The following is a 13,518-nucleotide window of genomic DNA, read 5'->3' as shown; positions in this document are numbered from 1 at the left end:
GACTGATGCCTCTGAACATGGGATAGGGGCAGTTTTGTCCCAAACAAATGATGATGGCCTTGACCAGCCTGTTGCTTTCATTAGCAGGAGGTTACTCCCCAGGGAGCAGCGTTGGAGTGCCATTGAGAGGGAGGCCTTTGCTGTGGTTTGGTCCCTGAAGAAGCTGAGACCATACCTCTTTGGTACTCACTTTGTAGTTCAAACTGACCACAGACCTCTCAGATGTATAATGCAAATGAAAGGTGAAAATCCAAAACTGTTGAGGTGGTCCATCTCCCTACATGGAATGGACTTTATAGTGGAACACAGACCTGGGACTGCCCATGCCAATGCAGATGGCCTTTCCAGGTTCTTCCACTTAGAAAATGAAGACACTCTTGGGAAAGGTTAGTCTCATCCTCTTTCGTTGAGGGGGGGAGGGTGTAAGGAAATGCCTCCTTTGCATGGTTACCCCCTGACTTTTTGCCTTTGCTGATGCCAACTTATGATTTGAAAGTGTGCTGAGGCCTGGCCGACAGCACCAGTGTTCTTTCCCTAAACTGTACCTTTGTTTCCACAATTGGCACAACCCTGGCACCCAGGCAAGTCTCTTGTAACTGGTACCCCTGGTACCAAGGGCCATTATGCCAGGGAAGGTCTCTAAGGGCTGCAGCATGTCTTATGCCACCCTAGGGACCCCTCACTCAGCACAGACACACTGATTGTCAGCTTGTGTGTGCTGGTGGGGAGAAAAGGACTAAGTCGACATGGCACTCCCCTCAGGGTGCCATGCCAACCTCACACTGCCTGTGGCATAGGTAAGTTACCCCTCTAGCAGGCCTTCCAGCCCTAAGGCAGGGTGCACTATACCACAGGTGAGGGCATAGGTGCATGAGCACTATGCCCCTACAGCATCTAAGCAAAGCATTAGATATTGTAAGTGCAGGGTAGCCATAAGAGTATATGGTCTGGGAGTCTGTCAAACACGGACTCCACAGCACCATAATGGCTACACTGAAAACTGGGAAGTTTGGTATCAAATTTCTCAGCACAATAATGCCAGTGTGCACTTTATTGTAAAAATACACCCAGAGGGCATCTTAGAGATGCCCCCTGAAAACATACCCGACTTCCAGTGTGGGCTGACTAGTTTTGCCAGCCTGCCACACACCAGACATGTTGCTGGCCACATGGGGAGAGTGCCTTTGTCACTCTGTGGCCAGTAACAAAGCCTGTACTGGGTGGAGGTGCTTCACACCTCCCCCTGCAGGAACTGTAACACCTGGCGGTGAACCTCAAAGGCTCACCCCCTTTGTTACAGCGCCATAGGGTATCCCAGCTAGTGGAGATGCCAGCCCCTCCGGCCACCGCCCCCACTTTTGGCGGCAAGGTTGGAGGAGATAATGAGAAAAACAAGGAGGAGTCACTGGCCAGTCAGGACAACCCCTAAGGTGTCCTGAGCTGAGGTGACTCTGACTTTTAGAAATAGGATTAGGGATGTGCCCCTGTCCCCACAGGGAGGAGGCACAAAGAGGGTGTAGCCACCCTCAGGGCTAGTAGCCCTTTGCTACTATCCTCCGAGACCTAAACACCCCCCTAAATTGAGTATTTAGGGGCTCCCAGAACCGAGGAAGATAGATTCCTGCAACCTGAAGACGAAGAAGGACTGCTGACCTGAAGCCCTGCAGAGAAGACGGAGACACCAACGGCTTTGGCCCCAGCCCTACCGGCCTGTCTCCCCACTTCAAGAAAAACTGCAACAGCGACGCATCCCCCAGGGTCCAGCGACCTCTGAAGCCTCAGAGGACTAAACTGAATTTAAAAGGACCAAGAAGCTCCTGAGGACAGCGGCCCTGTTCCACAAAACTGCAACTTTGCAACAAAGAAGCAACTTTTAAAGACCACGCGTTTCCCGCCGGAAGCGTGAGACTTTCCACTCTGCACCCGATGCCCCTGGCTCGACCTGCAGAAAACTAACACCACAGGGTGGACTCCCCGGCGACTGCGAGCCCGTGAGTAGCCAGAGTTGACCCCCACAGCGACTCCTGCAGAGGGAATCTAGAGGCTCCCCCTGACCGCGACTGCCTGCTTCAAGGAAGCAGACGCCAGGAAAACAAACTACACCTGTAGCCCCCAGGACCTGAAGGAACCAGACTCCAGTGCAGGAGTGACCCCTAGGTGACCCTCTTCCTAGCCCAGGTGGTGGCTACCCCGAGGAGCCCCCCCCGTACCTGCATCGCTGAAGAGACCCCCGGGTCTCCCCATTGAAACCTATTGAAAACCCGACGCCTGTTTGCACTCTACACCCGGCCGCCCCTGTGTCGCTGAGGGTGTACTTTCTGTGCCTGCCTGTGTCCCCCCCGCGGTGCCCAACAAAACCCCCCTGGTCTGCCCTCTGAAGTCACGGGTACTTACCTGTTGGCAGACTGGAACCAGGGCACCCCTATTTCCATTGAAGCCTATGTGTTTTGGGCACCACTTTGACCTCTGCACCTGACCGGCCCTGAGCTGCTGGTGTGGTAACTTTGGGGTTGCCTTGAACCCCCATCGGTGGGCTACCTTGGACCCAACTTTGAACCCTGTAAGTGTTTTACTTACCTGTGAACTTAACATTTACTTACCTCCCCCAGGAACTGTTGATTTTTGCACTGTGTCCACTTTTAAAATAGCTTATTGCCATTTTTGCCAAAACTGTACATGCTATTGTGATAATTCAAAGTTCCTAAGATACCTGAGTGAAATACCTTTCATTTAAAGTATTGTTTGTAAATCTTGAACCTGTGGTTCTTAAATAAACTAAGAAAATATATTTTTATATATAAAAACCTATTGGCCTAGAATTGTCTTTGAGTGTGTGTTCCTCATTTATTGCCTGTGTGTGTACAACAAATGCTTAACACTACCGTCTGATAAGCCTACTGCTCGACCACACTACCACAAAATAGAGCATTAGAATGATCTCTTTTTGCCACTATCTTACCTCTAAGGGGAACCCTTGGACTCTGTGCACACTATTTCTTACTTTGAAATAGTATATACAGAGCCAACTTCCTACAGGCAGTAAAGCCATTATGAAGATTGTGGTGCTTCCTAGAATGCTTTACTTATGCCTTATCACCTCTATATTTTCTACCTGTGCATTTTTTCACATCCTTTAAGGGCTGATGATAAGGTTAGCCTTGGTGGGTAAATAACTCAGAGTTAAATGGTCTATGCTTACTCTTCTGTGTGAGCAGGGGGACTTACCGCTCCAGACTTAGAGTTGTACTATTATGCAAAACAGGTGCAGTATGCTTATTATGGGTTCACAGACCAGCCTATTTACCACACTTTCTCTTAGAAAATGAAGCCTCTGGAAGCTGTTCTGTTTGATAGAGCCACAAACCCATGCCTTTGTATTGAACCTATCCACTCAACTAGATGTGTGTGAAATGGGTTGGCAGAGTAATAGCAGATTAAATTCCTTTTCTTGACTGGGATGCAAAAGACATGCTGCGCTTGGCTTCCGGGACTACTAGATAGGGGAGTAGGTCAACAGTTCTAGGGACTGAATATCAGGAGTATAGGTGGCCTGGACAGCGATGAAAATTTTAAGACTCTAGAGCAAGTGAAGGAAGACAACCCCAATCTGACAATTTATATTTTCATATTATTATAAAATAAGAAGCACACCTACAAATATTCTTCCAGCCCATCCTAAAGAACTACGGTCATTTGTATGACTGACAAATTTAACACAATCATCCAAGCATAAATATAAACTCTCTAAGATTTACAAACAAGCCTGCAGTATGTGGTCATAAACTATTTGTTGGTGCGTCAACAGTGTACACAAGGTCGGGAAATGCTATTAGTGATAAACAATGGATGTAAGGGCTGATTACGACCTTGGCAGAGGGGATTACTCCCTCATAAACATAACAGATATCCCGTCCGCCGTATCACAAGTCACATTAAATCCTAAGGAACTTGTAATAAGGCGGACCGGATATTTGTCTCGTTTGTGACGGAGTAATCCCCTCCACCAACGTCGTAATCAGGTCCTTAATCCTGTTCATTAATTAAAATAATTTCACTTGACAGCACAAACAGACTTATACAATTCATATGTATTCAACAGTATTATACCCCGGCTTGACTGTAGGGTCTGGTTTTCTAGCATAAATGAAATGTCAAACATAATTATAATAATACATTAGACCGTAAGCACTTGCTGGTGATGTCCAGGTATTCAAACCTAGTGGAGGGACGTTTTCTCCTAAATATTTAAAAAAAAACGACAACATAGGTTACAACCCTCTCTACTGATAGCACCGTTGAACTATCTGGAAGGAGCCTCATCATCAATTAGGAAACTCACTGCTTTAGCCATTCTGTTGGGAGTTCTGAGGGGTGATGCTGTAGGGAAGGAGACCCCTTCCAAAAATACAAGACCTAATCTTTTGTAGCAACGAAACTGACACCTTTAGTACACTCATACTGGTTAGGTCAAGACTCAAAGACATCTGGTCAGCAATCAGCTATTACTTAGCTTTGATCTCACAAGTAGAATGAGAAATAGGGAATTCAAATAACGGTTAGAATCTGTTGCTTGAGATGTAAGTCATAACGTTACCAAGAAGGAGTATATTCTGTAACGTCTAATTGTATATCTGGAACTGCTTATAATCATCTTATTTAGTATACTTATGATAATTATTCTAGTCTCCTGGCTATGCAAAGACATCATAAATGGTCAGTATTACCAAAGGGGGATCATAACACTGCACTTTTGAAATTTATAATAAAATATAAATAAATAAAAACCACACAATAGGCATAGAGTTACTTGGTTACTGTAAAGTATTTCACCAGGTCCTGTACTCTAACCCTACCTCATCTCTGGAAGTAAACACTGGATTGCTTACCTTCGCTACCTTTATAGTCAAGTACTAAAGAGGTTACTTGGTTCTCAGTAATTGACTAAATAGTAAGGTAAAGCCCCAGGACACCTATAATGTTGTCTCATGCCTTAGAACCTGTCTGGTGCTGGGTTTCAATGGGTGTTCTAGAAGGTATGGGGAGGGAAGGAGACACAGCAGCTGAGAGGATGCATGAGAGACTGCTCCTCTTTTCTTGTGGTTGTCCGTGTATGAACCAGCTTGCTCTCTTCATGTGCCTGACAGTCGTTAGTACAGATTTAGAGATGAGCTCTCCTTCGACACAGACAGCTGAGAACCAATGCAGTGAAAAATTGTCCTATCGTCTACAGGAAGGACATGACTTAAAATTGTAGACGTACATGCCCGCAACACTGATTTTCTCTTAATTCACATGAAAAAAGAAATACTATTTCAGCTTACTTCCTTTTATTTATGGTCAATTCCGCACTCATCCACCTGCTTGTGCTCAAAGGTCTCCATGACGCAGTTTCCACCCGCGTGCTGCTTACGTCACTAAGGACGCATGTTACATAGCAACACTTTCCCTCAAAGTGACATTAGCAACACATGTGTTGCTTGTGTTGTTCTGTGGTTGCCTAGCAATGCTGTTTTGATTTGGCGTTTCACCACATTGTTTTTTCCAAAGACAAACTAGTCCCTAAGAATCATTGGCAACACGTTTAACATTTGTGTTGTGTTGGGGTTGCCTAGCGACACCGTTCCTCTCCAGCGCGGTTAACATCGCTCTTATCCAGGCAGCGCCTCCATAATTGCAATTGCAACTATTACTGTTTTTTATTTTGCAATTCTATTGTGCGTTTACTTTTGTTTAGTTCACAGATTTCTGTTCTGTTTACTTTTGCCTGGAAGCAGTGGCTAGTCACCACATCACTATTAACGCACCAAATAAATTAATTGCTGTTCCTGGTCCTCTTTTCCTTCCCTGACCTGAAAGGAAAGATTACTTTAATTATATGGGAATAATGTAGGATGAGGGAACAGTATTATCTTCCGAAAGGAATAAGAGATCATTACTGCATTATCTGGGCTCAACATGGAAAACGTTTTACAACAGGATACAAAGGCTTATGGTAAGTAGTGGTGACGCTGATATTTTTTCTCAACCTTTTTATAGGATTTGTATCAACATTTACCCTACCCAGTTGCATTGATGTATCTGTATTTAATGTTTTCAATACAAGCAGCTCAAGACTGAAAGTACTGATGAATATGTTGATGCTTTGCAATTACTGGCCAAACCTTGCAAGTTTGCAGAGTTACATGACTTAATTTGTGATCAAATTATAATGTATACCAAAACGCAAAGTATCGAGGAAAAACTATGGATTAATGGTGATGCTGAACTGAAGGAAATTGTAGCTATGTTGTTAAAGGCTGAATTGTAAGTGAGATGTGCATTGGAATAGAGTTTCTGATGATTCTGTAAGTAAAGTTTCAGATCCATAAAATGACAAGAGTGTATAAGAGTTTAAAAACAACTTTCTTTAGAAAAAAAAACAGTCACTTGTTACAGATGTGGCAATATAAAGCATTCATCGAATCATTCCCAAATGTTCTGCAAGAAATGGAAACTATTTAGAGTGTGGAATAGTTGTATATTTTGGCAGAGTTTGTAGGAAGAAGACTAAACAACGCACAGTCGAATATAATCACCGATATTGATGACACACATTCTTCAAGTGATGATGGGCTCAGTTATGCAGGAGAAGAACAGTGTTGTTCACAACATCAATAGCAAGGAATCCAGTAAACCCTTGTGCTGGGTGAGATATGGGGGCATTCCTTTACAGGTTCCTGTGGAGTCTAGTTCCACCTATACCATTTTTTCAAAATGCATACAGGAAAGTGAATTTGTTTTGAAAACAGGTGAACATCTTAATCAACCTGGTAAGTTATACTGATGTGATTGGTTTCGGGCAACTATTTTTCAAATTCATAGGAAGGGGGACTTCATGCAAATTGTATGTTGCTCAAGAAGGTGCCTCTGTTTTGGGATGGAAGGATCAGCCTTTTTTGAGTATTTTCCTTGATCCAAACAGTACAGAACAAGTACTCGTATGTGAAAGTGAGAAAATTAAAATACAATTAATGACCGAGTTTCCCCTCAGTTTTTTAAAAGAATATTGAAAACTTAAGGGGTTCTCGCACAAGATTGCTTCTAAATTAAACGCTATAGTGAAATTGTACAAAGCTCACAATATTCCTTTGTTTGTTCAAGATGAAGTGAAACTGTATTTCACAACTGGTTGTTGCCAGATGTGTCAACGGTAAAATCTGCCTATATGATCTTAGAAACCTTAATAAGAATATTGTGGTGGACCAATTTCCCTTTGCCTAGGATAGATGAAATGCTTCCGCTTACTAGACATGCTAAGTGTTTTTCTACCATCAACCTCTCCCGGCATATCATCAAATTACTCTCCATCCTGACAGCAAGTCACTGACTGCTTTAATCACTCCTTTTGCGTGTTACCGGTTGTGCTGCATGCCTTTCGGACTTGCTTCTGGCTACTGTTTTTAAAGGCTTATGAATGTGTTGTTTGGCGATATGTCGGGTGTAGTGTGCTTTAAAGAGTATATCTTGATTATGGGGAAGAACAAGAAGGAACATCGCTTGAAACTGCATAAGGTGATGAATGTCTTGCAGAGTAAATGGTTTACTGCTGCAATTTATATAACAACAAGTTTCATATATGGGGTATGTCATTACTGAAAATATCAATCCTAAGCAAAAACCTGTTGATGCCATTAAGAAAGCCCCTGCTCCTTAGTCAAAGGATGATGTTATATCATTACTTTGTATATGGCTGAATACTACGCCAAAGTTGTACAGAATGTTTCCTGTAACATTTCTTTCGAGAGAGCTGCTAAAGAATAAATCAACATGTAATTGGTCTAATGAACATCAAACATGCTTACAAAAGAACAAGAAAAGCCATTTTCAATGCACCTAATCTGCATGGATACGACTCTACAGCATCAACGTTATCACAACCGATGCTAGCGGTAAGGGGCTTGTTGCAGTTTTGACTCAGTTGGATGATGGTGGTAGGGGAAAGGTTGTAGCCTATGCATCAAGATCTCTCTCAACCTGCGAAGAATGTTACTCTTTCTTCGAGAGGGAGACTCTTGCGTGTGTTTGAGCCATGGAAAAATGTTTGTAAATCTGAATAGGAAAAAAGATTCACTATTTGGAGTGATCATAAACCTCTCACCAACTACGGGGTGATTGCTCTTTGTTTTACCTACAATTACTAGACTTTCTATGCATTTACAAAATGTTATGAATGAGATACAATATGTGTGGGGGCTAAGAATGTTAGTGCAGAATTCTTGAGCAGGATGTTTATTCCTATAATTGTAACAGACGACAATGAGAGGAATTATTTTATTGTTGATTCAGGTTGTGCCTTTATGACTGTGAAAATGCTATTTCTGCAATCGGTGGATGCCAGAGAGTAACATGGATTCCAATATGAGAGGATTTTGGGAAGTCAAAAGCGAAATAGATTATTCTGTGCCATTTTTTATACAGGGAGTGCAGAATTATTAGGCAAATTAGTATTTTGACCACATCATCCTCTTTATGCATGTTGTCTTACTCTAAGCTGTATAGGCTCGAAAGCCTACTACCAATTAAGCATATTAGGTGATGTGCATCTCTGTAATGAGAAGGGGTGTGGTCTAATGACATCAACACCCTATATCAGGTGTGCATAATTATTAGGCAACTTCCTTTCCTTTGGCAAAATGGGTCAAAAGAAGGACTTGACAGGCTCAGAAAAGTCAAAAATAGTGAGATATCTTGCAGAGGGATGCAGCACTCCTAAAATTGCAAAGCTTCTGAAGCGTGATCATGGAACAATCAAGCGTTTCATTCAAAATAGTCAACAGGGTCGCAAGAAGCGTGTGGAAAAACCAAGGCGCAAAATAACTGCCCATGAACTGAGAAAAGTCAAGCGTGCAGCTGCCACGATGCCACTTGCCACCAGTTTGGCCATATTTCAGAGCTGCAACATCACTGGAGTGCCCAAAAGCACAAGGTGTGCAATACTCAGAGACATGGCCAAGGTAAGAAAGGCTGAAAGACGACCACCACTGAACAAGACACACAAGCTGAAACGTCAAGACTGGGCCAAGAAATATCTCAAGACTGATTTTTCTAAGGTTTTATGGACTGATGAAATGAGAGTGAGTCTTGATGGGCCAGATGGATGGGCCCGTGGCTGGATTGGTAAAGAGCAGAGAGCTCCAGTCCGACTCAGACGCCAGCAAGGTGGAGGTGGAGTACTGGTTTGGGCTGGTATCATCAAAGATGAGCTTGTGGGGCCTTTTCGGGTTGAGGATGGAGTCAAGCTCAACTCCCAGTCCTACTGCCAGTTCCTGGAAGACACCTTCTTCAAGCAGTGGTACAGGAAGAAGTCTGCATCCTTCAAGAAAAACATGATTTTCATGCAGGACAATGCTCCATCACACGCGTCCAAGTACGCCACAGCGTGGCTGGCAAGAAAGGGTATAAAAGAAGGAAATCTAATGACATGGCCTCCTTGTTCACCTGATCTGAACCCCATTGAGAACCTGTGGTCCATCATCAAATGTGAGATTTACAAGGAGGGAAAACAGTACACCTCTCTGAACAGTGTCTGGGAGGCTGTGGTTGCTGCTGCACGAAATGTTGATGGTGAACAGATCAAAACACTGACAGAATCCATGGATGGCAGGCTTTTGAGTGTCCTTGCAAAGAAAGGTGGCTATATTGGTCACTGATTTGTTTTTGTTTTGTTTTTGAATGTCAGAAATGTATATTTGTGAATGTTGAGATGTTATATTGGTTTCACTGGTAATAATAAATAATTGAAATGGGTATATATTTTTTTTTTGTTAAGTTGCTTAATAATTATGCACAGTAATAGTCACCTGCACACACAGATATCCCCGTAACATAGCTAAAACTAAAAACAAACTAAAAACTACTTCCAAAAATATTCAGCTTTGATATTAATGAGTTTTTTGGGTTCATTGAGAACATGGTTGTTGTTCAATAATAAAATTAATCCTCAAAAATACAACTTGCCTAATAATTCTGCACTCCCTGTAGAAGGTAACACAGAAGTATTTGTGCCTCGTTAAAACTAAAAGAATAGTCAAGCTTTATACCGATGGCCAGGAATACATAACTAGACAGCGTTGTCAGGGAGTGTACTAGTTGTGAAAGGGCTGACAAGTACCAGAAAACTTTAAATCGCCTTCGTGCCCAACTATGTGCCCCGGGTTTACCATCGGATACTGTTGCTTTAAATCTTATAAGACCAATTTCTTGGGATGATTGATTGTGTAAGTACATGATTGTCTTTATTTATTTTCAAAATGGGCTGAATTGAGAAGAGTAGACAGAACAGACACACAAACGGTTATCACATTTATGTGTGATATTTTCGTCAAAGAAGGATTTCCGGCTTCATTTTTGCCGGACGATGGTATACAGTTTGAGTCACAAGAGATGTTGGAGTTTTCACACTGTTCAGGGATTAAACATAGGTTTATATTATGCTATCCCAGAGGTAATGGCGCTGTGGAAATGATAAATCATAACACAAAAATTACTTTTCAACTAGCTAATTCATCTAGGAAAGATCCTGTTTTTGAATTAGAGATGTTATGGGCTTACATAACTTCTACACTGGTTTCTATGGATTTAAGTCATTTTGTGTTTATGAGGAGGTACATCCCATATACGAAAACTAACCAATGTTCAATGAAGAGGAGTAAAATGGTGGATTGGAGCGTAAATGATGTAAACGTTCTGTTGAGGTTCCACGGTGAAAATGTCAAAGGTATTATGATCCTTGACTTGGAGTCAAGGATACAGAGGTAAAGTTGGACAATGGGTACGAGTAAAATGTGGAAAAATAGTAGGCAAGCGTGAGTGCTTATTCAGAAGTCCTATGAAAGATTTTCTAACTTCTAAAAAATACTGTTGTGCTAGATCATAGGTATGTACATCACTGTAGTAGCATTTCAGCTGTCAAGAAAAGTATTCTGGATATGAGAATATCAAAGTAAACCCTAAACAAATTGTGTCTTATTGATGATAAACACGATTTTAGTAATTGTGAATATGTATGTGGTGTGGTAATCGTACTTTGGATTCTTCATGATGTTCCCATGAGTGCAGTAATTTGAATTCTGGGGGTGATACATTACAGGATGGCAATTTGGAACCGTCTTGAAACTTATCAAACGTTGTCTTCTCATAAACGAAGTGTCAGTAAGTTTGGAAGGGATGTGAAACCACCGTCAAAGTCAATGGTGATATTATGCATGGGGAATTCTGTTGTGTTTTATATAGTAGTACAAATTTAACCTGCAAACTGTAATTTCTCCTTACTGTCACTTGTGTATTTTTTTCCTTTTCATCTATTTTCTTTACATTGTGTTTCTTGTTAAAAAAAAGGGGGGGCTGTGACTAGGAACTCTCTGATGCAGTGTTTGAACAGGTGCTCTAGAAGACAGGGGGAGTGAAGGAGACACCTGAGCGGACTGGACACATCGGAGAATGCTCCTCTTTTCTTGTGGGTGCCCGTGTAATAAACACCTTGATCTCTTCACATGTCTGAGTCTCGTCATAACAACACCACTGGTAAAAGTTCTTACCAATGCAATTTGAGGCTAGTAATCCGTCTGCCCTGGTGCTGAAAAAGCTACCACAGTATCCCAGACACTTTGGAAATCAATCTGAACCCAAGCCTACATTCAGAACGAAAATCGGGCAACAAAAAAAAAAAAGGGATCACAGCTCACGTACTCCTCCGTCTACCTCTTTAACCAGGCACTTTCTTTTTTTCCTTATTTTTTTTTTACCCCAAACACCATTGCCATACCAATCCCTGTAAGTACGGCTTATGCAATTTCCGTCAGTCTTGCGGGACTGTTGGTCCTTTGACCTTTCATGAGCATACATGATGTAACGTTTTGACTGTCTTTATAGCCACCCCTTAAGAATCATCAGATTACGCCAAGAAGTTTTGGTGAAGGCTGGGCTCTAAATCTACTTTAACATAAGGGACACACTAATCCGCTAGAGGGTAATATCTTAAAGCCCGTTTCGAAAGCTGCTTATGTCAGATGGAACTTGCATTCTCCACAAAGGTGTACAGACTACACAATGTATCAAAAAGAGGAATATCAGATGAATTAAGTGATTGCTCAGACATGACTTTACACACTGGGTTTCACAGCTTGCCACGACATTGATGAATTTGGGGGGGGTGGGGGGGGCGGGGGTAGCACCCAGTGACCTTCGTGCTACTTAAAAGGCCAGGTGGGTTCTAACACAAACGAAATACTTTTGGAAGAATATGGTCTTGGGGAACTGGCTGCTAGAAGTCAAGGGTGTGTGTATGAGATGGGGAGTGGCGTTGAAGACACAGATGGCCACTGTCATGCACTTCCTCAGTTGCTAGTAGTGTAACAGGGAAAATTATTAATTCCCATGTCACAAACCGATCAAACGTGGACAACATAGACTTGCTGAGGCTTCAGCATCCCTAGTAACAGTGACCTCAGAAAACAACATCAGGTCTTTGGGTGCTTCAGACCATTGTGGATAGATACTTATTTCACATATTTGACCAGCCCTTTTAAGGCACTTACATTTATAAAGATCTTCCTAACGGTCAGTAACTCGGAAGCGAAAGCGTGGCAGTTAGAAAAGTTCTGTTCAACCAGGCGTATTTAGTGTGTCAACTGGATGCGTATTTCTGTTTTATTTACACATGTGCTATTGTTTGAAAACAATTCTCCTATTGACTTTGCCAAAAATTGAAGTGTAAGAATGTGACATGAGCTCCATTTCAAGTATGCATGTAAGACCGCTGGCTCTGTAGCAAACAGGAAAGTAGCGCTGTAAGATGCACAACGGGAATAGCATATTTTATGGTGCAGGAATATGGTCCATAATACTATATTCACACTTCGTTCGTCGTCACAAGATTGCTTACTCGTTTCAATGGCCGACCTTTATGTATATCAGATAAAGGAGTTCAACGTAGATATATTTTTAAAGGCTGTCATTCGTATCCCAGTTACCTCCCTCATGAGGAAACATTGCAGGAGTCCATTTCCCTACTTTAAAAAAGATCACTTCACCTTGCTTCTGCCCCCGCCCCCCTTACTCACTCAAGATCTAACAACACAGCCCCTATCCAAAACTAAAACAAACTCACTTCTCCAGACGCACAACCCTGAATCCTCTCACCTCAGCCCTCCTATGTTATTGTTGCAGTCCTGTAGGGGAATAAGCCACACGGACACTTCCGAATTGCTTTCACTTCCTGTAACGTCACAAGGTACCCAGAGACGGAAGCGGCGATCTCCTATCGCCATCTTGCGTGTGGCAAACATAGAAAAAGAAGACAAACTACGACTGGCTTTACCAAATGAAAAGCGACTAAAAAAGATGAAATCTATGAACGTAGGAGGGTCTCTTTGCTTGCAGCACATCAATAAATAAAAATGAAAAACCCAGGTATTTACCTGCAATCTCTTCGAAATTACAATGAAATCTCAATGTAGGTTTGAGCACGTAAACATTAAT

The 13,518-nt window shown here is 42.3% G+C and overlaps 1 protein-coding gene across 2 annotated transcripts in view; it reads right to left on the bottom strand.

Moving 5' to 3' along the window:
- FBXO38 (F-box protein 38) overlaps window positions 1–13,274 on the bottom strand; it is a 424,910-nt gene extending 411,636 nt beyond the window's left edge. The window contains exon 1 of one of the 2 annotated variants that reach the window (XM_069244595.1): window positions 13,180–13,274. The gene's annotated coding sequence lies outside the window, so the exon portion shown is untranslated. Of the gene's footprint in view, window positions 1–13,147 lie in introns of both variants that reach the window. The other variant, XM_069244596.1, reaches the window with a different exon arrangement.
- Window positions 13,275–13,518: the final 244 nt, after the last annotated feature.

This window comes from Pleurodeles waltl, chromosome 7 (genome assembly GCF_031143425.1).
Source record: "Pleurodeles waltl isolate 20211129_DDA chromosome 7, aPleWal1.hap1.20221129, whole genome shotgun sequence".
Classification (NCBI taxonomy): Eukaryota; Metazoa; Chordata; class Amphibia; order Caudata; family Salamandridae; genus Pleurodeles; species Pleurodeles waltl.
The sequence above is the reverse complement of the archived record's forward strand: the minus strand, read 5'-3'. Positions and strand labels throughout refer to the sequence as shown.